Source organism: Mixophyes fleayi, chromosome 3, assembly GCF_038048845.1.
Source record: "Mixophyes fleayi isolate aMixFle1 chromosome 3, aMixFle1.hap1, whole genome shotgun sequence".
Classification (NCBI taxonomy): Eukaryota; Metazoa; Chordata; class Amphibia; order Anura; family Limnodynastidae; genus Mixophyes; species Mixophyes fleayi.
In genome coordinates this window covers 252576141-252603361 of record NC_134404.1, presented here as the reverse complement: position 1 = coordinate 252603361, position 27221 = coordinate 252576141, and the positions used below count along the sequence as shown (strand labels likewise).

Genomic DNA, 27221 nt, shown 5'->3' with positions numbered 1-27221 from the left:
AAACCAGTTGCTCTGGCACCCTAATGGTGTCAGAGCAGGCTTTAAATAGGAAGCAGTAACTCCTCATTGGTGGGCAGTGGATCGGCGGTCAGCTGTTCTGACCGCCGACAGGAACCTGGAAAGCGCGTCCCGTTGCTATGGCGACGGGCGCGCCTGCGCACTGCGTCGCCGGAAGACGCGTCCCCGTTGCTTAGCAACGGGGCGTTCAGAAGACGGACGTCCGTCCCTGCCCGAGGAGGAGGCGCAGGGATGGCGTCTGACACCTACATCATAATTCTTTTCTGGAGCAGTCATTTGAGAGAAAAAAGCACATGGATATAGTAGCATCGTCTCTTATTCTCTGTGATAAAATTGGCTCTACTGCTGAATCTGAAGCATCGGCCTCGTTGGTGATTTAAGCAAAGAGAAAGCCCTTTCAGCTTCTGGAGACCAAAGGAAAGATGATCCTTTCTTAGTTAATTGAGTGAGTCAATCTTGGAGAAATTTTTAATGAAACATAGAATAGAAATAGAAATTGGCAAATCCTATGAACCTTTGTACCTCTTTGACATTTCTTGTGGCTGGCCAATCTACTATAGCCTCGACTTGCTAGTGTCCATTCACAAACCTTGAGATGAGATGACATAGCCCAAGAACTGAACCTGTGTTTGGTGGAATTCACATGTTAGACACGGTCCCTGCGCCTCCCCGCTAGACAGGGACGGATGTCTCCCCTTATGAAGCGCTCCGTTCCTAGACAACGGAGACGCTCCTTCTGGAGATCACAGGCGCATCCGCGCTCATTGCCACGGCAACGAGACGTGCATTCTGACTTCCTGACGACGGTCAGCGCATCTGACCACCGCCCTCTGTCCAACAATGAACTTCTTCTTCCCTCTATTTAAAGATGGCTCTTTCTTTTGCATTCTATCTGATTCCCTGTGTACTGACCCGGCTCCCATTGACCTTGTATTGGATTACACTTTCGTCTTGTGCCACACTCTCTGGATTGACCCTTGGCCTGCTGACTACTCTTTGGTTCCTGATTCTGTACTTTGTTTGCCCGCACATTGCCAGACCACAGCCTGTACGACCACGATTCTCATCGCCACCTCACGGATAGCTTCTTGGGAGGCCCGCAACCTGCACGTCACTTGCCGCAAAATCCAAACTTCCTTGCGGGGGTCCCTGGTGCAGAAAGGCGGAGTGTTAGACTCCGAACCTCCTCGTGTTGCAGTGCTAATATCCACAGGTAGCCATATTCTCACATCGTGACATCACACTTTCCAACTTGATGTACAAATGGTGTCTGCGAAGACATTCCAGTACAGTTCGAACCTGCTGTTGATGCTCCTCTTGGGAATTTGAAAAAATTAGTATGTTGTTGAGATAGATAACAATAAATTGGTCAATTAAATCTTTAAAGACGTTATTCATGAAATGTTGGAATGTAGCAGGGGCACTGCACAGTCCAAAAAGCATCACCAAAGGCAGTCTTCCATTCATCACCACATCGTTTGCAAATTAAATTATATGCTCCTCAAAGATATAATTTGGTGAAAATCTTTGCTGAGCAAAGCCTCTCCAGTAAGTCTGAAATAAGTGGGAGCGGGTAACGGTTCTTGATTGTAACTTTATTCAATGCTCTATAATTAATACATGGTCGTAATGAGCCATCCTTCTTTTTCACAAAAAATATAGGTGCACCCACTTGAGACATGGAGGGACGAATAAAACCCTTTTCTAAACTTTCATCTATATAATCCTTAAGGACCTTTAACTCAGGTTTGGCTAATGGATAAATGTGCCCAAAGGTTATGGCAGCCCCAGGTAACAAGTTAATTGGTCAATCATAGGGCCTGTGAGGTGGTAATTTGTCAGAATTCTTCTTATTACAGACATCAGTAAAGTCTTTATATTGAGGAGGTAGCTGGTCCAATACGTAAGGAGGGGAATTGTATAACTCACTCACCTCTTCAAGAGAGGGTTTGGGCTTAGTCTTGGAAGCATGAGTTTCTTGTGAAAATGAAAGGGCCTTTGATTCCCAGTTAATGGATGGATTATTTGCAGCCAACCAAGGAATTCTTATGAGTAACTGGAACAGAGTTCAAAGGTGAGCCGTCCATGGTCTCCCTTAACACAGGTATCTGTTTTTCTCTGAACTCAATCTTGTTTCCCTTAGCAATCATAATGTCCATAAAATTTCCATTAATCATCATCATTTATATAGCACCAGCAGATTCCGTAGCGCTTTACAATTGGGAACAAACACTAATAAAACAATAATGGGTACTACATACATACAGAGGTAAGAAGGCCCTGCCCGCAAGCTTACAATCTATGAGACAATGGTTTGATACACAAGGGTAAGTGCTACATCATACTGAATATTTGTCCAGCTAGAATGCAAAGGTTACAAAGTATTTAGTGGGCTGTATGCTCAGTCACACAACTATGTTGGTCAGAGGTTTGTTGTCTTGTGTTAGCTGTTTAGAGGTGGTAATAGGGTAACCTAGGGAGATTAAGAGGGTGATAGAGGAATACTATAAGCTTGTCTGAAGAGGTGGGTTTTCAGAGAACGCTTGAAGGTTTGAAGATTAGAGGAAAGTCTCGTGGTGCGAGTGAATTACATAAAATGGGTGCAGCCCGAAAAAAGTCCTGTAACCGAGAATGGGATAAAGTGATGAGAGTAGCAGATTTGATAGTTGTATATGTAAAATCTTTATCTAATGGGGTTTTTCTATTATCTGTAAGCATTGTACCTTTTGTATATTAAATCTAACAATTTAATAGTTCTTAAAGAAAAAGATTTTATCGCACAGATTATAGGGAATACCCTCATTTATATAGATCTATAGATTCCTCTAGATAAATTAGCTGAGGGGTGCTACCTAAAAACTTGTATGTACATACAATTACAAAGAGAAATTAGAATTTTTTTTATAAGGAATAGGTGCACTAGATTCCCTTATTTCATTTGACATCCCAATAGCTTGGTGAACATCAATATGAGGAAAAAATAAAATATAACTTTTATTTATTCATGTTAAAACATCGTTATTAAAATTAGCGAAATATAGGAGTGTTTGTGATTAGTGAACGTGAATACCGTGTGATAAAATCACTGGATGCACTACGAATACACTTCTAAATAGCCCTATTGGACATGGATTGTATGGAGGCTAAAGATCATTATTAGGACAATGGTTCTGTTCGCATTATTTTCCTTGTACTATATATTGATATATTTGTTCTGAATTATAACAGTAACACAAGGGTTAATTCTCTAGTGTATTGAGGAATAATGCTATAAGGACTATTCAGTCCGTTTCTCCATTCAAAAGGATTACTTGATCACTGCCAGTGGAGCTGTTCCACAATTACCTCCGCTATCTTATATAAACAGTTCTCCTATTCTGGCTGAACTAATTAGATATAGACAACAATAGAACTATTCCTCAATTAGGTCCACTATATGGCTCCACGTCTAACTTCTTAAAATCACAGAGTATCAGTGATTCCCCTATTATAGCTAATCTCAGCATATGTGGAGAAAAACTCTTAAACCACAAGCATTATGACTATGAGATAGGCAGGGAGCGGCTGCCTATCATAGTCATAATGCTTGTGGTTTAAGAGTATAGTGTGCTGCCAGTGAACCGCCGACGCACGCATCGCTGTGCTTTTTCAAGGAGTAACCGGTCCAATGGTATGACAGGTCTTTTATAGTCTTACGGACACCCCCCCCCCCCCCCCCCCCACCGGTGACATGAACTAGTTCCATCAATCGAAAATTAGATGGGTGTGTTTGATTGACACATATGCGTACCAATTAGGGTGCATTAGTTTGCATCCCGCCTACTAGATGAAGTCTATTGGAATTCACGATCTTCTTATTGCAAACTGTATGTGGAGATCAGATATCCTTTTTTCTTCGCTTTTATACTAGTGTAGTTTGCAATTCTTTCAGTTATAGATTACTTGACCCGATTTCATTCCAATAATAATGTATTTATTTGGAGTATGTTTCGAATACTTTGCAATCCTGTAGTTTGCACATTGGTTATTTATGCATTATTCCATATAGCTGTTCATTGTATGTCTCTCACTATTATTCATTTGCTTTTTATTAGCCAATTTCTTAATTTTATCATATGATTGTTATTCCAAACATTTGTGTTATAATTAATCTATTCTCTTGTTATAAAATTCTTTTTGACGAACTGAGGACGTGTTCATAAGCATATAGTTACTAATTAAGATTGTGCAGACATCTCAATAATATTAGTCCATGCATATCGGATTTATGAATGTATTTAAGTTAATTTAATTAGGATGTAATTTTTATTCTGTTTCCTTTGTTTCTGAATGTATAGCCATGAGATTGATTTATATTTCTCTATGCGATTAAATAAATGTATTAGCCCTAGATTTAATAATTCATATACTTTTTATTAAAAAGAATTATATTGATTCATATATTTTGAGCAGATTGCACCATAGATTGCTTGGCTGGATTAACTCTTTAGAAACCAGTGTGTGAAGGGTTAACTGTTTAGCTACCAGAGCACAGAGTGTGTGCAATTGGGTGATTAAGTCATAGGTTTGCTATGGGCCATATACGTAGCTGGTGGCAGTTGCTGAGAGTGGAGCGTGCATCTGTTGGGAAAGGGACCAGCAAAATCTGTAGCCTGAAAGAGCCGTGAGTGTGAGGTTTAGGCTGGAATACTATGTATTACCTTACAATAAGCTTCCAAGTCATGAGTGCGCAGAGGGTGGTTTGTGTCACAGATAAAGGGGTTCAGGAGCGGTTTCCTGACAAAATAGAGGTGATGTATTGTATGACTGTTGGAATAGATGATAAGATATCTAATCAGGGAGTGGCTATAGAGGGCTTCCACCATTGCTGTACTGGAAATCCAGTGTGCACCGATCTGAAATTGAATAGGAATTGAAAAATGCAAGTTATTATTCCCCTTATTCTTCTCAGTTGATGTTAAGGAGGAGAGATAAGGAATGATTGAATTTAAATGCTGAGGAATATCGGAAATAACAGATTCCTGATCTTAAGAGTCTGCTTCTGCTATGGTGGCCACTGTGTTCTGAAGTCTTCTAGGACAAATTAAGACATAATGCCCTGGTTTGCCACAATAAAGACACAATTTTTCTTGAAGTCGTTGCTATCTTCTATCATTAAAACTTTGTTTGTGAAGCGTGTCAAATTTCATGGGTTCAGACTCACATTCCTTAGTGGATTTGACCTCAGAATTCCCATAATATTATTATTATTATTATTATTATTATTAATTTTTATTTATAGGGCGCCACTAGGTATCCGTAGCGCCGTACAGGGACAGACAGAAACACGATACAGGGTGAGACAGCACGGTACAGTTAACAAAAAGCATAGTAACTCAGAAGCTCGATGTACAGCTAGATGAGAGGTGAGAGCCCCCAGCGGGGTAGAGAAAGGGGTAGAAGGGCAGGAGGACCTCACGGAAGAGACAAGGAGCTGGAGAGCAGAGTTAAGGTGGTGGAGAACAGAAGGAGAGGAGGCCCTGCTCAAAGGAGCGTACAATCTAAGGGGAGGGTAGGACGGACACAGACGCAATGGTAGGAGGAGGGAATGGGAAGAAAGGAGGCTGAGACGGAGAGGAGGGGAGAGGAGAATGAAAAGGAGGGAGGTAAGAGGGGGACAGGAGGGAGGGCAGGAGTGGGAGGGGGGTAGGGGGACACAGGGAGGAGGTCAATTAGGTGGGGGACTGGAGGGCTTTAAGGAAAAGGTGGGTTTTTAAGGCCCGTTTGAAGCTGGACAAGTTGGGGGAAGTTCTGATGGAGCGGGGGAGCTGGTTCCAGTGGAGAGGAGCAGCGCGGGAGAAGTCTTGGATGCGAGCATGGGAGGAGGTAACCAGGGGGAAAGAGAGGCGGCGGTCGTTAGCCGAACGCAGAGGGCGGGATGGAGCGTGAATGGAGATTAGGTTGGAGAGGTAGGGAGCAGTGGAGTTGGAGAGGGCCTTGAATGTAAGAGTGAGGAGCTTGAACACGATTCTGTAGGGGATGGGGAGCCAGTGGAGGGATTGGTAGAGGGGAGAGACAGAAGAGGAGTGGCGAGAAAGGAAAATGAGCCGAGCGGCAGCATTGATGATGAGAGCGGGGGAGGCCAGTAAGGAGGTGGTTACAGTAGTCCAAGCGGGAGATAATAAGAGAGAGGACAAGAGCTTTTGTGGCATCTTGGGAGAGGAAGGGCTGAATGCGTGCGATGTTGCACAGCTGGAAGAGGCAGGATTTAGCGAGAGAGAGGATATGAGGGGCAAAGGAGAGAGAGGAGTCCAGGCTGACGCAGAGGCAGCGAAGTTGAGAAACGGGAAAAAGAGGAGTTGAGAACGGTGATAGAAAGGTCGGAAGGGGAGGGGTAGTGAGCGGGGGGAAAGACAATAAGTTCGGTTTTAGTGAGATTAAGTTTGAGGAATCTAGAGGACATCCAGGAGGAGATGGCAGAGAGGCAGACGGACTCCCTGGAGAGGAGGGAGGGAGAGAGATCGGGAGAGGAAAGGTAGAGTTGGGTGTCATCCGCATAAAGGTGGTACTTGAGACCAAAGGAGCTGATGAGTTCACCCAGGGAAGAGGTGTAAAGAGAGAACAGTAGGGGTCCGAGAACAGAGCCTTGGGGGACCCCTACTGGAAGGGAGGAGGGGGGGAGATAGATCCAGAGGTGGAGACGGAGAAGGTACGGTCAGCAAGGTAAGAGGTGAACCAGGACAGGGCGGAGCCGGAGAGGCCAAAGGATTGAAGGGTGTGGAGCAAGAGCGGGTGGTCAATGGTGAAGGCCGCTGAGAGATCCAAGAGAATTAAAAGGGAGAAGTGGCCCCTAGCTTTGGCAGAGAGGAGATCGTTGGTGACTATAGCCAGGGCAGTTTCAGTGGAGTGGAGGGGGCGGAAGCCAGATTGGAGAGGATCAAGGAGGGAGTGATCAGAGAGGTAGGTGGAGAGGCGGCCGCAGACGAGCCTCTCAAGTATTTTGGAGGCAAATGGGAGAAGAGAGATGGGGCGATAGTTGGAGAGAGAGGTGGGGTCGAGATGAGGTTTCTTAAGAATGGGGGATACAAGAGCGTATTTGAAGGAGGAAGGGAAGATGCCGGTGGAGAGGGAGAGGTTGAAGAGGTGGGCGAGGTGGGAGCAGGTGGCGGGGGAAAGGGAGCGAAGAAGGTGGGAGGGGATGGGGTGCAGAGGACAGGAAGACGGAGGAGAGGATGAAATGAGAGAGTGGACTTCATCTCCCGTAGTGGGGCAGAAGGAGAAGAGGGAGTGTTAGCTAGAGGGAGAGTGAGGGAGGGTGGGGATCGGGCGGGGGAGGGGAGGAGGAGATTTCAAGACGGATGACCTCGATTTTAGAGGAGAAAAAGGAGGCAAAGTCAGTGGCGGTCAGAGAGGTTGGGGTTTGGAGCAACGGGGTTTGACAGAGAGGGCTGGGGCGATGGCATCAAGAGCAGAGGTGAGGGTGTGGTTGTAGAAGGAGACCGCCAGGTTGGGTCAGGCCTGGGACGAAAGGGGAGAAAGGAGAGTGTCAAGAGTAGAGGACAGAGTAGCAGGATCGAGGGCGTCAAGGTTGCGACCGGAGTGAGTAGAAGTGGGCATGGGGAGGAGAGCAGGAGATGAGGAGAGAGAGAAAGAGAGAAGGTGGTGGTCGGATAGAGGAAAGGGAGAGATGGAGAAGTCAGAGAGATTACAAAGGTAGGAGAAGGCTAGGTCGAGGGAGTGACCAAGGCAGTGGGTAGAGGAGGAGGCCCATTGAGTGAGGCCAAGGGAGGAGGAGAGGGTGAGCAGTTTAATGGACGCAGGGTCAGTGGGGTTGTCAATAGGGAAGTTAAAGTCGCCAAGGATGATGGAGGGGTGGTCAGAGGAGAGGTGGTGAGGAAGCCAGGCATTGAAGTTGTTGATGAAGAGGGCGGTAGATGACAGTGACACGGAGGTGGATGGGGTAGAAGAGACGGATAGAGTGGGCTTCGAAGGAGGAGAAGGAAAGGGAGGGTTCAGGGGGGATGACACGAAAAGTACAGGCGGGGGAGAGGAGGAAGCCCACACCACCGCCTGGACGGGCTCCGGGTCTGGCGGAGTGGGTGAAGGAGAGGCCACCATAGGAGAGGGCGGCGGGGGAGACAGTGTCAGAGTCGGAGAGCCAGGTTTCCGTAATGGCAAGAAGGTTAAAAGAGTTGGACAAGAAGAGATCATGGATGGCGGTGAGTTTGTTGCGGACAGATCTGGCATTCCACAGGGCACAGGAGAAGGGGAAGGAGGGAAGAGTAGAGATAGGGATGAGGTTGGCAAGGTGGGCAGAGTGCTGGGGAGAGCAGGGGGCAAGAGGGTGAGGTGAAGCCCCGGGAGAGGATGGGAATGGCGCGTGGACAGGGGGGCATAGTGAGAGGAGAGAGAGACGCGGAGGGGAGAGGGCAGAGAGGAGCGAGGGAGTGAAACAGAGAACAATGGAGTGAATAACAGAGAATAATGGAGACAAAATAATGGAGAGAATTACAGTGGAAAGTGGAGACAAAAACAGTCAGTAATGAGGCTTAAAAGTGGAAGGGAGAAAGGTGTGGCAAAGAAAACAAGGCAGGAGGGCATAAGGAAAACAGTGAACAATGGAGTGAGTAGCAGTGAATAGTGGAGACAAAATAATGGAGTGAATTACAGTGCATAATGGAGACAAAAGTGAATTACAGAGGAAAATGGAGACAATTAAATTGGATAATTGGATAAGGGAGAAAAAAGTGAATTACAGTGGATAATGGAGGCAAATGGATAATGGATAATGGAGACAAAGCAGTGAGTAATGGAGACAATGAAAAGCAGTAGGTAGCAGAAGGTAACAGGAAAATAAAAGTGGAGGCAATAAAACAGGGCAATAAAACAGAAAACAGGCAATAAAACAGGAAAATAAAACAGGAAAACAGGCAATAAACAGGAAAATAAAAGTGGAGGCAATAAAAACAGGCAATAAATGGCAGTTAGAAAAGGGTTCCTAACCGTGGCTAGGAGCTAGCCGGAGTGGCAAGCCAGGCCAGGGGATGAATCCAAGATTCCAGGGAACAGTCAGGGAAAAAGCCAGTAGTATAGTCCAGGGGAACAATAGAGCAGACCATGGACGGTACCTGGAGTGCATGGGTGAGAGTTAGTGGAGAGCCAGGAGACATCGGAGGGGGGCAGTATCTGTGGACATCAGAGAAGGCAACGGAGACAGTCCCGGACGAGGATGGCAGGCGGTAGGAGCGGAGCTCAGCTGAAGCGTGCAGGAGGCAGACCGGGGACCAAGGATGGAGCCGGGGGCCCACGTGGAAGAGGCCTCCGACGGGACCAGCGGAGGGAACACTGGACTCTTCAGGCAGCTGAAGACGTGGCAGACTCGGAGCAGGGGTGAGCTGAAGCAGGCAACAAGGCTGGAGCCGGGGACCAGAAGTAGGCCCGAGTGTGGAGGTGGTCGGCACCCGAGACCGGGGATGGAGCCGGAAGTAGGCCGCAGCTGCGAGCAGACAGCAAGGCAGGAGAAATCGCCGGGCAACAGGAGGGCAGTCCCCAGGAGCTGGCGTTGCACGCTGGAGGTCAACACAGGATCACCGGATCGGTGGTGCACGCTGGAGGCAGACACAGGACCATCGGAGTGAGAGAAGACAGGAGACGGACCGTCATCAGGCCGGAGCCGGGGACTCGAGTGGAGAGCAGGACTGGAGGTGGAATCATCAGCAGAATCGCCGGCGGACAGACCAGCACGGTAAAAGGCAAGTGGAGGAAGCGGGTACGAGCCGGGGTCACCACATCAGAATCAGGGGCCCAGGGTAAGGCCCCCAGTGGAGAGCACACCCGACACGTCCTCACAGCTCGGACGTGTCGGATAGTTTGAAGTTGTGGGTTCACGATAACTGGGGCACGTCCAGGCTAAGGCCCTCATTTCTTGTCGTCTCTCAATCAATCGTGCATCAATGCGAATGTTTGATGAAAAGTTCAAGCTCAGTTGGTGGCTCTGCTCAGGCTAATTCATCTTTAATGGTCTCAGAAAGTCCCTTATGGTAGACAGACAGCTGCACCTCATAATTCCAAGTAGTGTCAAGGACCCATCTTCGAAAATCTGCAGTATATTCCATAACTGAGCGTCTCCTCTGGCATAAGCAAACCGAAGGGGGGAGGGTTCCTAGTGCCTGGAAACCCCCCTCCAAGCCTGGGGCACTGTATAGTTGAGGTGGCTGAACCCTGCCCCCACTTCACACGGCTCTGCTTGAAAAGGGAGAGCTGCGTGCACCTAACAGTAGTGTACGTAGCATTGCCCATGTATATTATGGGGATAGGAAGAGTTAGAGAGCAGCCAAGCACTGTCTAAAATTATAGCTACGCCCCCATGCATGTTGGTCATGGCCACTGGCGGCATGGTGTGGAAACCCCCCTCTACAAATCCTGCGTTTGCCCCTACCTAGCGTAATTTCAGTAATGTTTTTTCAGCAGCATCTTTCTGGTTCGTATCATCAAAGGTTTGTTTCAATACTTTGAGGAAGCTATCAAATTTCTCTAATATTGGACTAGAAGTCTCGATATAGAGAGAAGCCCATGCAAGGGCAGTTTCCCTAAGTAGCAAAAGCATACATCGGACCTTTACTTATCAGACTCGAAATGGGACTCGTACAGCTGGAAATGAAACTGGCATTGATTAATAATTCCACAAAACTTTTGAGGGTCCCCTCAAAACCGTAAAAAATAAAACAAATAGGGATGCGCTGGAAAAATAGTAGTTATATATTTTATTCAAATTTCTCCATATTAAAAGAACCTGAATCGGTATATAAACGATAAAACATAAAGGAATATATTCTTATACAATCAATTAACCCACAGCTCAAGATGATCAGTAGTAATAAAATATTGATTAGGCTGATAAACATCCAAAACATACGCTGCTAGCTATAGTCCCTGGTAATCTATGTAGGGATGTTGATATATATGTGAATTCACATTTGTTGGTTATGCGCATAACATCTTGAAATTCATCCCATATATTCACAAAGAGGCATCTTATAAATGTAATAGTCCATAAATCCCAATATGGAATGTGATCACCTTCCTGTAGATATATGATATAGGGTCCCGATATTATCTACAATATCATGACTCAATTCAGTGTCAAATATTATCTCTTCCAAACCGCATCCAATAATGCATATGATAGTCCCAAGGACATCTATAACTTCCAAATAAATGTCAAAGACTTAGCTTGCAAGCGTCTTCTATGTATAAAGACATCCACTTTAACAGCCTGTTGTTTCCAGAGGGCGAGTATAGTGATACGTTATGTCGCTCGTACTCCTCTCGCTCTGTGGTCGGGATTCCGGAAATGAGGTCCACTGACGCGTTTCTCCATCACAGATGACGGTTTCATCAAAGGTAAGTCCCCTCCAAACTGAGCTGGTGGCAGAGGGAGAGCAGCAAGGAATGGCGATGTTACAGGCTTGTGGTGACCTCTTCTCCAACTCTGCGATACGTTCCTCATGTAGCGGGTAGTCAGACCTTTGCTGGTTCGGTACACAAGCGGGTAGTTGGATGCAAGGAAGTGTAGCAAGTAGCAGGAGCTGAGCAAGCAGAATACTCAAGCACATGTTTGATCCAGGAAGATCAGACATGTGACATTATAGGCCCAAACAGGAAACAGGATCCAAGATGGTTTCTCCTTGATGCCATTCTGGCCATCTTGGATATGGGCAAATCTAGGGGCAAGTTACAAATACAGAGACCTCTATTGGTCGGAGTTACAAATAGCAAAGTAATTCCTTACATCTATATAGCACACTGTGCAAACGGTTTAGGCAGGTGTGGAAAAAATGCTACAAAGTAAGAATGCTTTCGAAAATAAAAGTGTTAATAGTTTCTTTTTATCAATTAACAAAATGCAAAGTGAATGAACAGAAGAGATATCTAAATAAAATCTATATTTGATGTGACCACCCTTTGCTTCAAAACAGCATCAATTCTTCTAGGTACACTTGCACAGAGTTTTTTTTAAAGAACTCAGCAAGGACTTTGGTTCAAATATCTTGGAAAACTAACCACTGATCTTCTGTGGATGTAGGCTTGCTCATATCCTTCTGTATCTTTATGTAATCCCAGACAGAATCGATGATGTTGAGATCAGGGCTCTGTGGGGGCCATAAAATCACTTCCAGGATTCATTGTTTTTCTTTAAACTGTTCTGAATGTGTTTTATACACAATCAGAAAAGCTGGGCAGCATATTTGCCCCGGTCGCTCCCCCCTGGATCCTCTAGTGAACAAGAGACTCTCACCTCTACACACAGTACAGATGACACCATTACACCAAAGCACAATCTTCTTACAAGCTGCTACCAGCTACCTTCCACTGACAAATTTAAAGAGCGGATCTGCAATAGCTTACATACAAGCTGAGGCAGCAGTGTCTGACTCTTCACTCGTATGCTCACAGCCTTTACAAGCACTGCACCTGCTTGTAAAGCATGTGTGCAGCTTCACAGACAGTGGGGAGAAGAAGTGTCGGTATATCGTTAATATGTTGTGGACAAAATTTTGCTCCTCAGTTCCTCATTCCGCATTTTCCAAATAAGATAGTTGTGGGACTCTTATGTCCTCATTTAATTTGTGCCTCATTTTACTGTTTATACTCTGCTCTCAAATGTCTACAGGTGCTACTCAGGTCTTCAGTGTTTTTTTTTTCCCCATGCCTCGTTTGCTACCCCTCTGCTTTCTTCCCTTCCCCCCTCTTTTTTCCCATCCCTTCCCTCCTCCGCTTTACCTCCCCACTCACCTTTATTACCGTATTGCTTCAATTCTAAGTCGCAACTTTTTTCCCCATATAAACATCTCTAAAACCAGGGTGCATCTTAGAATCACTGGTGCGTCTTAGAATAGCAGGCGGAAGTTTGACCATTGTCGCTGCACCACACCCTCTGAATACAGTGGCAATCTGCAAGTTTGTAGCCACCATTATTTCATTATAGTGGAGCTGTATTTAGTCCAATTTGATCCCTTACTACAATCAAAATGTTGTCAAAAAGATTGCACTATGAAGCCACATTGAAACGAAAAGTTATTGAAAATGCAGAAGAACATGGAAATAGAGCTGCCACATTTTGACATTAGTAAGGTAAATGTTCGTCCTTGGAGAAATTATCACAATTCCATATAATCAAAGCTGTTCGTAGTACTGAAATTATCTTACAATCAATGGTGTCTTAGAATTGATGAAATACGGTAGTTCTCTACTCCATTTCCTTACAACCTCCCGTCTTCCCGCACTCCCCCCACCCTTCCTCTCCCTCTCACCCCTCCCCTTATACTTTTTCACCCTTCTTCACCTTCCACCCCTTTTCCATAATACTGCAGTTTTCTTTATTGTTATTTTGTAAGCTATTTATTTATTGTTATTTCATGACTCCTCTTACTTTTATGACTTAGTCATTTTAACCAGCAACAGACACATTTTCATAGCTTGTTTGACTGTAAATAAGAAGATTGGTTGAGTCACAGAATGTAAAAGACAATCTAATAACAACTTGTGCAGAAGCAACTACTGAGATGCGTTTCCACCATTGTTTCCAATTGCCAGTTTTATTCACGGTTTTCTGGAAATTTGACCCTGATCAGGAAATTTTCATGAAAACCCAGGAATTCTAATTTTTTTTTATATTTTAAGTTTAACTTTTTTTTTTTTACAAACACAACTTTATTTATACAAGATCAAGACATGAAATCGCAATCAAGAGTGTTCACACATAATGGTAAATAAATAACAATTTTGAGTGGGATGCAAAATCAGACCATAATGCCGAAAATAGGAGACAAAAAAAGCAAAAGGAAAAAGAGCATGTCTTAAAGGGGCACTCTGTGATCTGTGTTAATTAACATTGTATTACATTTTTTTATCTTTATTAAACCGATTAAAAAAAGAGTATTCCCAATATTGTCCTGATTATTACTAGTAGCGATATAATAAAAACAAGAGTAGTGAAAGTAATAGAGCTTGTTAAAAAAATGTCATAAAATGGCAGCACAGCCACCAGGACTCGCTGCGTATATTTAATAAGCAATATGGTGGTTTATATAGACACCAATGTAAACCTTATTAATACTAATCTCATATGAACTTATGCTGTCCTTAACTTATTTATCAAGTAAAAGAATATATATTGACAACCTCTATAGTCTGTGTCATTGATTTGTTCAATTCCCTAACTGTGATCAGAGAACATCAAGATAAATGTTCATAAACATATTAATTCAGACACATCCTGCTATGGCAAGGGAATGTTAGTGAACTTAATAATATCTAAAGATGGGCGGGCTCGGTTCTCGAGATCCGAATCCATCCGAATTTTGCCTATCCGAGTACCTCGGTACTCTCCTGCCCATTCGGAATCAAAATCAAGGCAAAACGTCATCGTGACGTTTTCGTATTTCTAATCTCGGGTCTCGCGAGATTTGAAAAGCATAAATACCTGCCTCCACAGCAATCCATCGCCATTTGACAGAGGGAGAGAGCAGGGTTAGGTCAAAGGCTATATCAGCGCAGGGACAGAGCAATAATTGGACACATTATTGTTTCTATTCTATACAATTCTAATATTAATACCAATTGTTAGAGCAGTAAGAGAGGAGGATAGAGGAGGGTTTTTTTTTTAATTTCTGGCACTCCAAGTGCTTTTGGGGTGTCCCATATTCCCCAATGTTTTACAGTAATTTTTCTGGCTGTCAAAAGTCATATTTGTCAGCAGTATCTAAAACAATATTTTGCACTACAAGTGCTTTTGGGGTCTCCCGTATTCCCCAATGTTTTACAGTAATTTTTCTGGCTGTCAAAAGTCATATTTGTCAGCAGTATCTATCTAATACAATTTTGGCACTACAAGTGCTTTGGCCTCATTAAAATGGATTCGAAGAAGTCCACATAGCAAAATTAGCAACCCGGTTCTGTCACCAGTTCTGATGGTAGTGTTCCCGGTACGTCATCTGGGAAAGGCGATGTCAAAGTACATAGTCTTTTTAAATCAGGGAAAAAACACACACCAAAAAAATTTTTACCGTGTTGAAGCAAAAAAGAAGTGTAACTGAGGAAAAGTTAACTGTCGATTAAAAAAAAATTGCCAACATGCCATTCTACACACGCAGTGGCAAAGAAAGACTGAGGCCTTCGCCTTTCTCTATTAGTGGCAGATCCAAAAATGTTACCGAGCCTTCTTCTTGTACGGTCACTCGTGACCAAGCAAGACCAAGTAATTTGGAGTCTAAAAGTGGTGCACAACTACTGTTACGCGTCAAAGCCGAGCTGCAAGAAAACAGTAAGGCATTAGAGGATAATGTATGCTCTGAATCAGAAATGACAACAATCCCTGTGGAGAGTCCATCCAACAGTGGTATGTCTAATCGTGAGCATTCTGTTAGTGTACCCATAATGAAGTGCCCTTTCTGCAGTTCTGCTGATGTGTGCCTGAACAGCCCGAGTGTAGCCGGTGATACACAAATTGAGGATGCCACTTTGGAATTAGAAGATGATGAGGGGGCGATTTGTGTAGGCGACGAGGGCGCTAATGAGGATGTTGATGAGGATGAGGTTGTTTGTGTAAGTCCTACACCAGTGGCAGCAGTTCTGGCACGTGACAAGAAAAAGGCCATTGTCATGCCTGGCCATAAAACAAAAAAAATCCACTTCTTATGTGTGGAATTATTTCTACCCAAATCCAGACAACAATTGTATAGCCATTTGTAGTGTATGTCAAGCCACAGTCAGTCGAGGGAGGGACCTCGTCTATGTTACGCCATTTAACGAGAGTTCATGGCAAAGTGTTGGGAAAAGCTGAAAGTTCTTCCAAAAAAATTACAAGCACTCCATCATCAGCTAGAACCCTCCGGTCACCGACATCCCGACGGCTACAAAATACACCCACCACACCATCCTCATCAATATCCTCAGTAGCGCTCGGAGTTAGCCCGGCATCCCACTTAAGGCTGGATGACTCCTGCACTATTATTGATTCCTCTGAAGAAAGCGTTAGTCCCACTGCTGCTGCTGTTTGCTGGGAGTGAATAGTCAGCCCAGAGGAAGGCCAAGAAAAAGAGCAGTCCTACATTTCAACAATTAACTGTGAAACAATCATTTGCTAGGGGAAGCAAATATGACAGCAGTCACCCAGTCGCCAAGCGAATCACAGACGCAATGGCTGCCATGTTAGTGTTAGATCTGTGTCCAATATCCACAATAAACGCAGCTGGTTTTTCAGTTAATTGAGATCTTTGTCCACGTTACAGAATTCCATCGCGACACCATTTTTCCCATAAAGCTATTCCACAACTATACCAAAAAGTGTGTACAGATTAGAGATTGCGCTGAAAATTGCCATTTTGCCCACTGTCCACTTAACCACAGATATGTGGATAAGTGGAAGTGGTCAAACCAAAGACTATATGACTGTGACAGCCCACTGGGTTTGTCATTCACCTTCACCAGCAGGAACAGCAGCAGCATGTACACCACTACGTAACATTTGTCACAGGCAGGCCACTCTTTGTATCACCGGCTTCACTAACAGGCATACAGCTGACAATTTGTTACGCAAACTAAGAGATGTGATTGATACATGGCTTATACCACTTGGGCTCTCTCCAGGATATGTCATTTCTGATAACTCCAACAATATAGTGCGAGCATTACAGCTGGGTGAATTCCATCACATTCACTGTTTTGCTCACACCATCAACTTGGTGGTGTCGAGCTTCGTACGAAATAACCGTGAGGTGCAAGAGATGCTTTCAGTGGCCCGTAAAATTTCAGGCCATTTCAGGCATTCTGCCACAGCATGTAGGAGATTGCAGCAGCTCCAAGAGCAGTTTAACTTGCCCTGCCACCAACTTAAGCAAGAGGTGGTAACTAGGTGGAATTCCACCCTGTACATGCTTCAGAGGATGGAGGAACAGCGCAAAGCCATTTAAGCGTATTGCACAAGCCATGACATTGGGAAAGGAGGGGGGGATGTATTTCACTCTTGCACAGTGGGGAAGGTGCTGAAACCATTTGAAGTTGTGACGTGTGAAGTGAGTGCAGATTCTGCTACTTTGAGCCAAGTCATTCCTTTAATTAGACTATTGGAAAAGCAGCTTGAGAAACTGAAGGAGGAGATGAAAGCAAGTAATTCCGCAAAGTATGTTGGCCTTGTCGATCAAGTACTTAATTTGCTTCACAATGGTTCTCGAGTTATTAAGATCTTGAACTCAGATCAGTACGTTTTGGCCACTGTGCTTGATCCAAGGTTTAAGACCTACATTGAGTCTTTGCTTCAAAATGAACGAGATGTGAACTTTTACAAGGAGCTATTGCTCAGCAAGTTGTCCGCTGAACTGGGCCTTGGCTTGATGACGTTGTCTCCTTCAGTTTCTCAAGCAGCTGCTGCTCATAAAAAATTGAATTTTCAAAAAAGAAGCAGGGAAGACGCAGAGGGCAGACCAGAACAGTTTAACATTTGGGCTGGTTTGAAGGATTTTTCAAAAAAATGTGTGACCTTGCCCATAACTCCATCCAATATGAGTATTAACAGGCAAAGGATGGTGGAGGATTATTTTCAAGAGGTAATCGATATGGAAATGTCAGACAGTCCCTTTCCTTACTGGGAAGAAAAGCAGGCAATTTGGAAACCCATGTACAAACTTGCTTTGCAATACTTAAGCTGCCCACCCTCCAGTGTGTACTCTGAACGAGTGTTCAGCACAGCAGGGAACTTAGTCAGTGATCGCCGTAGAAGGTTACTTCCCAAAAATGTGGAGAAAATGATGTTTATAAAAATGAACTACATCTTCCACGAGGAAGGCCTTCACCATCCAAGCACTGACTGTTCTCTAATGGCGGATTCAAGCGGCGATGAATTGATAGTCTGTGATGATGACGTACACACTGATGAGGGTGAGGATGAAGCTGAAGATGATGACAATAACATCTTTTTACAACTTTCTATTTAAGTGTAGGGTGCAATCTACCCCCAAAGAGGAAAGGGACTTGGGGCATTTCCATATCACGTACCGTCTTGAAAGGCTGCTGTTTGGGCAATTTCTCCTTAATGATAGGGTGTCATACACAGAGTGACCCCAAACTGGCTTTGTCCATTTCTCTTAATATTGTACAGTCTATAACGGCTGAATTTTTTGGTATTTTATACAAGTGGAGGGGGGCCTAGAGAGACAGAAACCAAACTGCCTTTGTCCATTTCAATTAATATTGTACAGTCTATAACGGCTGAATTTTTTGGTATTTTCTACAAGTGGAGGGGGGCCTATAGAGACAGAAACCAAACTGCCTTTGTCCATTTCTTTACATATTTAACTATAACTGTAGGGTGTAATATACATCCAAAGACGATGGCTGCATTGCCAATATGCATAGATGGAGAGGAAGACATTCTGGTTTGTGTGTAGAATTAATGAAGGCCTACCAGGAATTAAACTGTTTTTTTGATAATTTATTAGCTTCACAGCTACATTACTTATCCAAGAAACCGGTGGAGCACTAAATTTGGTTCTTTTATGACCAAAAACATTGATTTTTGAACAAAATAGCAAAACAAAACCAAACAAAACCAAAACCAAAACACGCAATGGAGGTTTGGCAAAACCAAAACCAAAACACGACGGTAATCCAGATCCAAAACCAAAACCAAAACACAGGGGTCAGTGAGCATCTCTATTAATATCGAATACGTAAACTGATATCTGGTATTGCTCTATTAAACAAATTTCCAAACTTCAATAGTGGTTGACAAGGGTTTGGATACTGACTATAATTCACAGAGAAAGAGTAGGAACCAATATTATTGAGTTAATCCTAATCCTGCATGTACTAGAGATAGCTTACATCTGATAATGCCAGGCTCTTACTCTAGCTATGTTAGCTGGCTATAAAAAGCACTGTTAAGTTATTGTTACGAGGCATCGGAACCTCATCGAGCAACTGATTTTTCACACTCCAACCTCCTTATATAATCTCATGCAGACCTCCCATATTGTGAATCATTCAAATATTCTTAGGAACAGCATAAAAATGGAATTTCAATTAACACACAGCGAGGTGAATGCCAACACGCGTTTCGCTTGCTCGCTTTTTCAATAATTGAACTGACGTTTCTTTTATAGGGTGAAACCCCTTTAACAGTGTCATGACTGATTAACCAATCCGATTCTTATTCGGCACGGAGACGTCACAGGATAATTGATATAACGGTGGACCAATCATAAGGTAGGAGATGTACCCTGCCTTTCGTTATCATCTCCTGATTGGTAAGAATTACCACCATTATAAATGAATGTAAACATTGACTAAATATGAAAAGCCTAATGATCAATTGATCAATAGCATGTATTTTAATCAAAATGCAGGAAAGTTCTAGGTGGGGTGTATATAATGTTCACGTATAAAGGGAGTTACTAAATACAAACAAAAGTGCTACACAATTAACATCACCTTTGAAATACTAGATACCAGATGGTATTTCCTAGGCAAAGTACAATTCCCTAGTTCTTCATACCAATTAAGTTGTAAACAATAAAATATTACTATTAAATAAAGTAAATAGAACTGTGTTGTGACAAATAATTAATATTTATATTAGCATATCAGTGATACACAATGTGAGACCAATAGAAAATCTAATCTACTCTAACTATAATGTAGTGGTATTGTAAAGTTGTTTTAATTAATCTATAAAAATATGTTTTAAGCCACTAATAGCCATAACTATATGATTTAAAAAATTCCTATAAAAATAAAATTCCTATACCACAACCCAGTGTGTAATGTAAATAAAGAGATGATGATAAACTAACAGTGAAATAATGGGAATACTACATAAAAAATCTCAACTGCTACCTCTACTAATATAATAGTGATAAGATAATAGTGTCATAATCGATTAAAATCATAAGGTGAGAACAAATAATAATAGTGTACTGTGGAATTGTTATAAAACATAGTGAGATATTTAAGGATACATAATGGTTTTTAATTATTAAAAGGACAAATCCTTATGATGTTATTACTAGGTGAGCATAGAGCAAAAACTAGAGTGAACATTTTTTTCTAGACTCCCTTTTCAAAAGTTTATGTTGTAAATTGCCACCCCTAATCCCTAAATATACTTGTTCCATCACAAAAGCTTTAAGTGTATCTGGGTTATTGTGGTGGTACAACAAAAAATAGTTTTTCCACTGTAAAGAGTGGTTTAAGTTTCTCTTTATCGTTGGGGGCATTTTTAATATTGTTGACATGTTCCAATAAGCATCTTTTGAATGGTCTCATTGTCATGCCTAAATATGTCAGACTGCAGGGGCAAGTCAAACAATAGATAACAATAGATAACCCCCGCAGAGTTATAGTTGACAAATTGGTTAATTTTTGGAGTTTTGGAGTGAATCATATACTTTCAGGCTTTGCACCCGCCACATTTGTGAAACCCAATAACAGGCTTGGTTGGTTTCTTTTTGTTGGTAAAATGACTATGGACCAGATGGTCCTTTAGGTTGCGGGCCCTTCGCCACGTTATTTAGATTTTGTCATCAAGATTTTGTCTGAGGTTAAGGTCAAGTAGTAACATGTGCCAATGTTTCTGAAGTATGTTAGAGATATCTCTATATTCTGTGCAAAATGTGCCAATCATTCTTATTTTGCCTTCTGGAACAGGTTTGGGTGAAGGAAATATCAAAGATTCTCTCTCTCTCTTTGATCCACATAACGTACCGCTCTCCGTATAGACTTTTCACTATATCCCCTTTGTATGAACCTTTCTCATGATTCTTCAGATCTCTTTTTATAGGTAATAGCACTCGAGCAGTTCCGTTTTGTCCTGAGGAATTCACCTTTTTGAACACCCTTGATCACCGGAGGGAAGTGTGTGCTCGTGTAGTGCAAAAAACTTTTGTTGGCAGTTGATTTCCTAAATATGTCAGTTGCCAATTTCCCATTCTTATCAATAAATTTTTGGAGAGCAGGAAAATTAATTTCAGATGTTAATCGTAAATTCAGATTGTTCCTATTCCGTTGTTCCATGAACTCATGAAAAAGAGTTTCTTCTCCTTCCCAAAGCAGAAATATATTGTCAATATACCTAAGCCATAAAATAATATGGCCGGTATACATATCAAATTGTTCGCTAAAGACTATTTCTTTTTCCCACCAACCTAGGAATAGATTAGCGTATGTCGGCGCACAAGCTGTGCCCATTGCAGTTCCTCTGATTTGCAAATAATACTTCTCATTAAATACAAAATAGTTGCTGGTAAGTACAAATTCCAGGAGTGATACTAAAAAATGATTAAACTAATTTTAACTTCCATATTTAGGAAATATTGGACCACCCCAATTCCATGTTTAAGGGAGCTATTCGTATAGAGAGACCTCACATCATAAGATGCTAGTCTAATATATTGATTGACTGTAATGTCATTAATTTTCAATATAACATCTAGTGTTTCTCTCATATACCATGGTAAGCTTGTGACAAATTTTCGTAAATGTAGGTTCGACAAATCTGCTAGCACTCTCCGTCAAACTGCCCACACCTGACACTATAGGTCTTTCTAGTGGATCTATTTCACATTTGTGGATCTTGGGTAGAGCAATTTTGTGCAATATTTTATCATATAATTACAGCAGCACTGAATTTTATCACCTAAATTGTTTAGATATTTATGTTTACAGTTTTAACAAGTCAAACTTAAGATCCTATATCTCTCTACAACAAAATAATATGTTATTCAGAAATGTAGAAAACTAAAGTTGATCTTTTTTCATATTTGTCTGTTTCGTTATAATATCTACATACCTTCCACTAAAAATGCTGCTATTAGGGCACGTTCTGAAAGACCTTTGTCCTGACTGTGGAGAGATATGGCACACTCTGGCGAGCAGGCGCACTTCTGCCAAAGGGGGATGGCCCCCTGACTATGGCGGGGGGCCCACAAAGTTGCTGTATCGGTGCACAAAAGATCTCTTGGCGGTACTGCCTGTGAGTCAAGGGGACAGATGTCTCCAGGTAAATAATGTAAATGTTTCCTATCTAATTAAACTGATGAATCACATCCAATTAGCTCACCCACCCCTCCAACCCCTTAATTTATATACTGTGTTGTTTAAACTTAATATAAAAGATGTATATCCAATTACTGTAGTAAAAAGAAAAAAAATCCTCTGACATTTTGCTGTAGATGGAAATACTTTTAATGTGGCAGTGTAGGTTCACGTGATCATTCAACAGTTATGTTCATTTCTTATATATTTGTTAACGCTTTATTTTTTGTGGAATGATCCATGAAAATTCTGCCATTACAATTAAATTAAGAGAAAAGGGTAATTGTTAATTATATATGTGCAACTACTCTGTTGCTGCTATTTTGTGGGAGATCTGAAAAAAAGCAGAACATTGTATCCTTACAGTGGCGCACGAATAATTGGTGGTATTGCTGTAGTGTGAGGTGCTGATGATGTTGTAGTGAAGTTTAGTATTGCTAATAAGTAGGAGAGTGTACTGCTGTAATGTGGGCGGGGGGGTTATGACTACTGTAATGTGGGAGCTTTGCTGCTAAGTGTAGGGGCATTGCTGATTGCTGTAATGGGTGGGTATTGATGTAGTGTGTGTGTGTGGTGGGGTATTTATTGCTGTAATATGGGTACTAATAATGTATTGTCAGGGTATTTATTGATGTGTTGGAGGTGCTAACAATGTAATGTTGGGGGACATTAGGAGAAATAGGCCTGTTTGTTAAATGTGAGTGTTATTGATTTAATGTTGGAGCTGATTGGGGAGGGGCGTAGAGCGTTTATTAGTTGCGCAGCTTTCCAGGAGGTCAACAGTATCTATCCCTTTTCCAGACAAGGTCTATTAATTTAAGGTGACGTGACGGGACCTTTAATTTAATGCAGGGCTGGTTAGAGGATATTAATTTAATGTCAGGGCTGCTTGGAGAGAAATAGATTGATTTATCAAATGTGAATACTATTATTTTAATGATGGGGTTGGAGGGACGCCTAATTATATAACATGGGTGCTATTGATTTAATGTCGGAGCTGGTTGGAGTTTTCTGAATTTCATGTACCCATTTTTTTTCCAAATAGGGCCTCCAACATTCCAGGATCCAGACAAGCAGCAACTAGACACCAGCAGCCACAGGTGGTGAAGGTGACAAGAACAGGTAGGAGAGACCAGAACAGGCTGTCAGCTGTCCAGAATTTGGTGGGGCAGTCCGCAGTCCCAAATTTGGGTAACTGTCCTGCTTAGTCAGGATTTGGTCTGACTGCAAGGACAGATGGGAGGCATGTCCTGCTTCACACTGTAGTACTTGTGAAGGCAGAACTGCGCGCACCTAACAGTATTGCACACAGTATTGCCTGTGTATTTGTCTAAAATTTGTCTAATAACCATATTATATCATAGGAGCACCCATGTCTTAAGTGCCCTGGGACACCCGAGCCTTAATCCAGCTATGGTTAGGAGAAGGGAGCTGATAGCTGCTCCCAGTCCCTGGAGAGGACAGAGCCTGCAGAGCAAGCCAAGGAGCTCTAAATCTCATGAGATTTGGTAATTTTGTGAGACTAAGAGCTTCCCTGTTCACTCTACAGGAAGTTTCCACCCTGATGGATGTGAGCAGCATCAGAAGCAGAGCTAAGTATAGTGGACTAGGGGCGTCATAATGTGTCTGGGGGGTGGCGTGATGTGGATAGGGTGGCTGTGATAAATGTAATGTTTTATTATAATTATGTATCAACGCCCCATGTTGACCATGCCCCAAACACAATGTGGCCACGCACCCTGCGACGGCACACAATTTATTTCCTACTCCTCAACAGAGGTGGGCCTCTGTTCTTTAAATGCCAGGGCTGAATTTTAGTCCCAGCCTGGCCCTGAGGGTCTGCAGTGAGAGGGAGGCTGCAAGGGGAGCCTAGTAAGGCCACTAGCACAACACAACCACACAGGGGAGTGGGGTGGATACAGCAACCGGGTGCTGCTCTGTGGTCCCCTGTAAATAGGGTTATACAGATGCACACTCACTGTTAGCAGTGTGGGTGTACCGGAGAGGGGGGCCAAGTCCACAGGGCAGCGGTGTCTCTTAGGGAAGCCTGGCAAACAGAGTAGTGGTGCAGCCGGGAAATTCTGGGAAGCACACAAATCTGGTATCCAGAGCACAATAATAAAAGTATCCTTCACACAGAAAGAAACTATAAACACTCACATGCATCAAATTCATCCAGACTGTTTAAGCCAATTACAAAACTGAGAGGGGAAATCCAAACTATACTAGCGTAAAAAACTAAAAGTAGCCTAAGATGGCTAAAGCAGACATTTTATGAGAAAGGCAAATAAACTAAAAGTCAAAAATGCATCGCAAACTGTCATGGCCATCAGAGACAAGAGAGGAATACTTATGTATGATCCCAGATTAATTAATAAGACCTTTCGAATTATGACTCTTTATATAACATCCACAGGACAGGATCCCTTCAAAATGTAGACCTAACAGCAATTCAATCTTTCTTGTATAGTTGTGCATTACCTAAATTGGAAGATTTACACACATGTATATTAAACCAGGACATCAGAGTAGGAAGTAACTCTTGACATCAAAAACCTTCCAAAGCCCCTGGTCCAAATGGTTTCGCGATAGAGCTGATCCCACAACTGACACAGATTTTTAAAGTTATTCTTAAAGGGAGCAAATTTCACCCAGACTCGACACCATCCACCATGATAGTTGTTCCCAAACAGAATTAAACTGCATAATGTTGATTCTTTCCATTGGACAATAAACCTATTATATCATGTTAAACTTATCACTCTTTTATAAGTGAATAAAAACACACAAACACAGATATGAATTTGGCAAAAAGGTCACAGTTTTAATCCTAATTGAAAAGTATGGCATAGAAAGCAAAATGTGAGTTCAGCTAAACAGACTAATACTAAACCAAATGAGTGTATGGCCAACTGGGATATCATCCCTTAGCTGAATGGTCGGCGCTTAACCTGGTGTCAAAAAAACAACGCCTCTTCTGGGCTCACAATGATGTGTCCACACAAACAGGTCAAGGGGTTCTCCACACAAAGGAGCATGAGCAAAAGTACACAGAAAGGGGACGTAAATTGCGGACAATCATCAAAATCGCCTTGTAGTAGTTGCTGACCGCAGTGCTTTCCTGTCAACTGTGCCTCGTGTGTAAGGAGGGAGAAAAGAAATTAGTACCAAACATGTATCAAAACAAAATGCTTTAACCCTTAATAGGCAAGTGCCTGTGTACACACACACAAACATATACACACACACAAACATTAAGTGTATTCGGCTATAGGGGCATCTCTTGTCATAAATTGTATAATGGTGATGGTTTTTTCAACTGCACAATAAACCTCTTAAAGCACGTTAAATTTCTCACTCCAATAATAAATACACAGATATGAATTTGGCAAAAAGGTCACAGTTTTAATTATAATTGGAAAGGATAGCAGAGAAAGCAAAACGCGAGTTCAGCTAAACTGAATAATACTAATCAAATGAGTGTATGGCCAAATGGCTCTGAATCCCCTAAAACCAAAGAAATCATCCCTTAACTGAATGGTTGGTGTTTAACCTGACATCAGAGAAACAGTGCCCCTTCTGGACTCACAATGACACATCCACACAAACAGGTCAATGAGTCCTTCACACAAAGGACCACAAGACAAAGTTCATCGAAAGGGGGGGAAGTAACCTGCGACCAATCAACGAAAGCACCTTGTATTAGCCGCTGACTGCAATGCTTTCCTGCCACGCTGTGTTTAATGGACACACAACCCGCCACCACGTGATCTAACTAAACGCCTTAATTTCCAATAAATGTGATCAAGGAAGAGCCACAACCCCTCATCTGTAAGCTGTACCCCACTGGGCCTGAACAAATCAGCCTGGTTTACTGAAACCAAGGGGTGCTTAATTACCACTTCCCCAAGCTCCTTAACTAAATTGCCAGTGGGTCATGTTCATTTTGTCAGAATCTGAGATCCTAAGGATAACATCTTAATAGCACACCTTAACTGCTGGCTATCTATTCATGATCCCTCTACAATCTAGCACAATTCTGATCAGCAACTCGATAGATCTGTATTTAAATGAATAGTTCCTTCTAAGATGCACAACAAATATGTTGAGAGGGCCTCAATACTCAACTTCTGAGAACAAAATGGCCATTAGATCCGGCTAGCACAAACCCCTCTTACCCAACCAACTAATCTCAAAGGGTAGGGAATGGATGATCACTCATGGGCCATATTGTGCCTGGATGGCCAGAACACAAAAGAATGACCCATATTTGTATAATTGTGAGCACAACTGCAAACAAAATATCTTTATGTCAAGTGTTGTGTTGACAGGCAAATAAGTAAAACCAAACAGCAAAGATTCGCCAAGTAGTCATACATTTACAATGACTTAAAAACACAATTTATTCCGCTGTAGTGGAATAAGGACTTATATTATCTCAATGAAGATAGTTGAGCAGCGAACTTACTAAAATGTGTAAGGGGTAGTGGTTGAAAATCTGTACTTCGGGCATGATATCATTGTTATAGTATCTAACTAGAATGTTATATGTCCTCAAAATAGAACCAAGTGTAGGCTAATAATACTGCGATAAGGGCCTGGATAATGACTGATTAAAGAGCTGTTACTTATGCTCATGAATACCAAAATTATTGGGTAGTTGTGAGTATTGATAATTGTTAACACAAGTTTAATATTGGACAAACTAGTATTATACATATATTATTTAATATACCCTCCTCCCCCACAAAAATTGATAATTACAGCGGCTATTAAAAGAAAGTATTCCCTGTTTTGGCATTGATCACATTTTATTTCTTACTATCATGGAAGCAAAATGTATTTGTTCTTTAATTCTTACCACTGATCTCTACACAATGCCCTGTAATGTAAAAAAAATAAATTAAAGCTTTTTCTTAATTACAACTTAAAAATATACTATAATCGACAACATAATACATGTCCATATGTGTATTATTAAAATGTTTCTATTTATTTCAAAATAAACATACCTATCTTTGAGAGGTTAAATAATTCTGTTAGTGTATTTCCAAACTACAGCAACAAAGAGAAGGTTATTAAAAATCACTAATCATGGGAGGATATAAAACAATTTTAAATACTGTTTGAAAACT

General features: G+C 42.2%; 1 long non-coding RNA gene across 1 annotated transcript in view; it reads left to right on the top strand.

The window, feature by feature from the left end:
- LOC142142933 (uncharacterized) overlaps positions 1-19254 on the top strand; it is a 96007-nt gene extending 76753 nt beyond the window's left edge. Inside the window, exon 3 of the long non-coding RNA XR_012689408.1 lies at positions 19158-19254. This is a non-coding gene — a long non-coding RNA (uncharacterized LOC142142933). The remainder of the gene's footprint in view (positions 1-19157) is intronic.
- The last annotated feature ends 7967 nt before the right edge of the window (positions 19255-27221 follow it).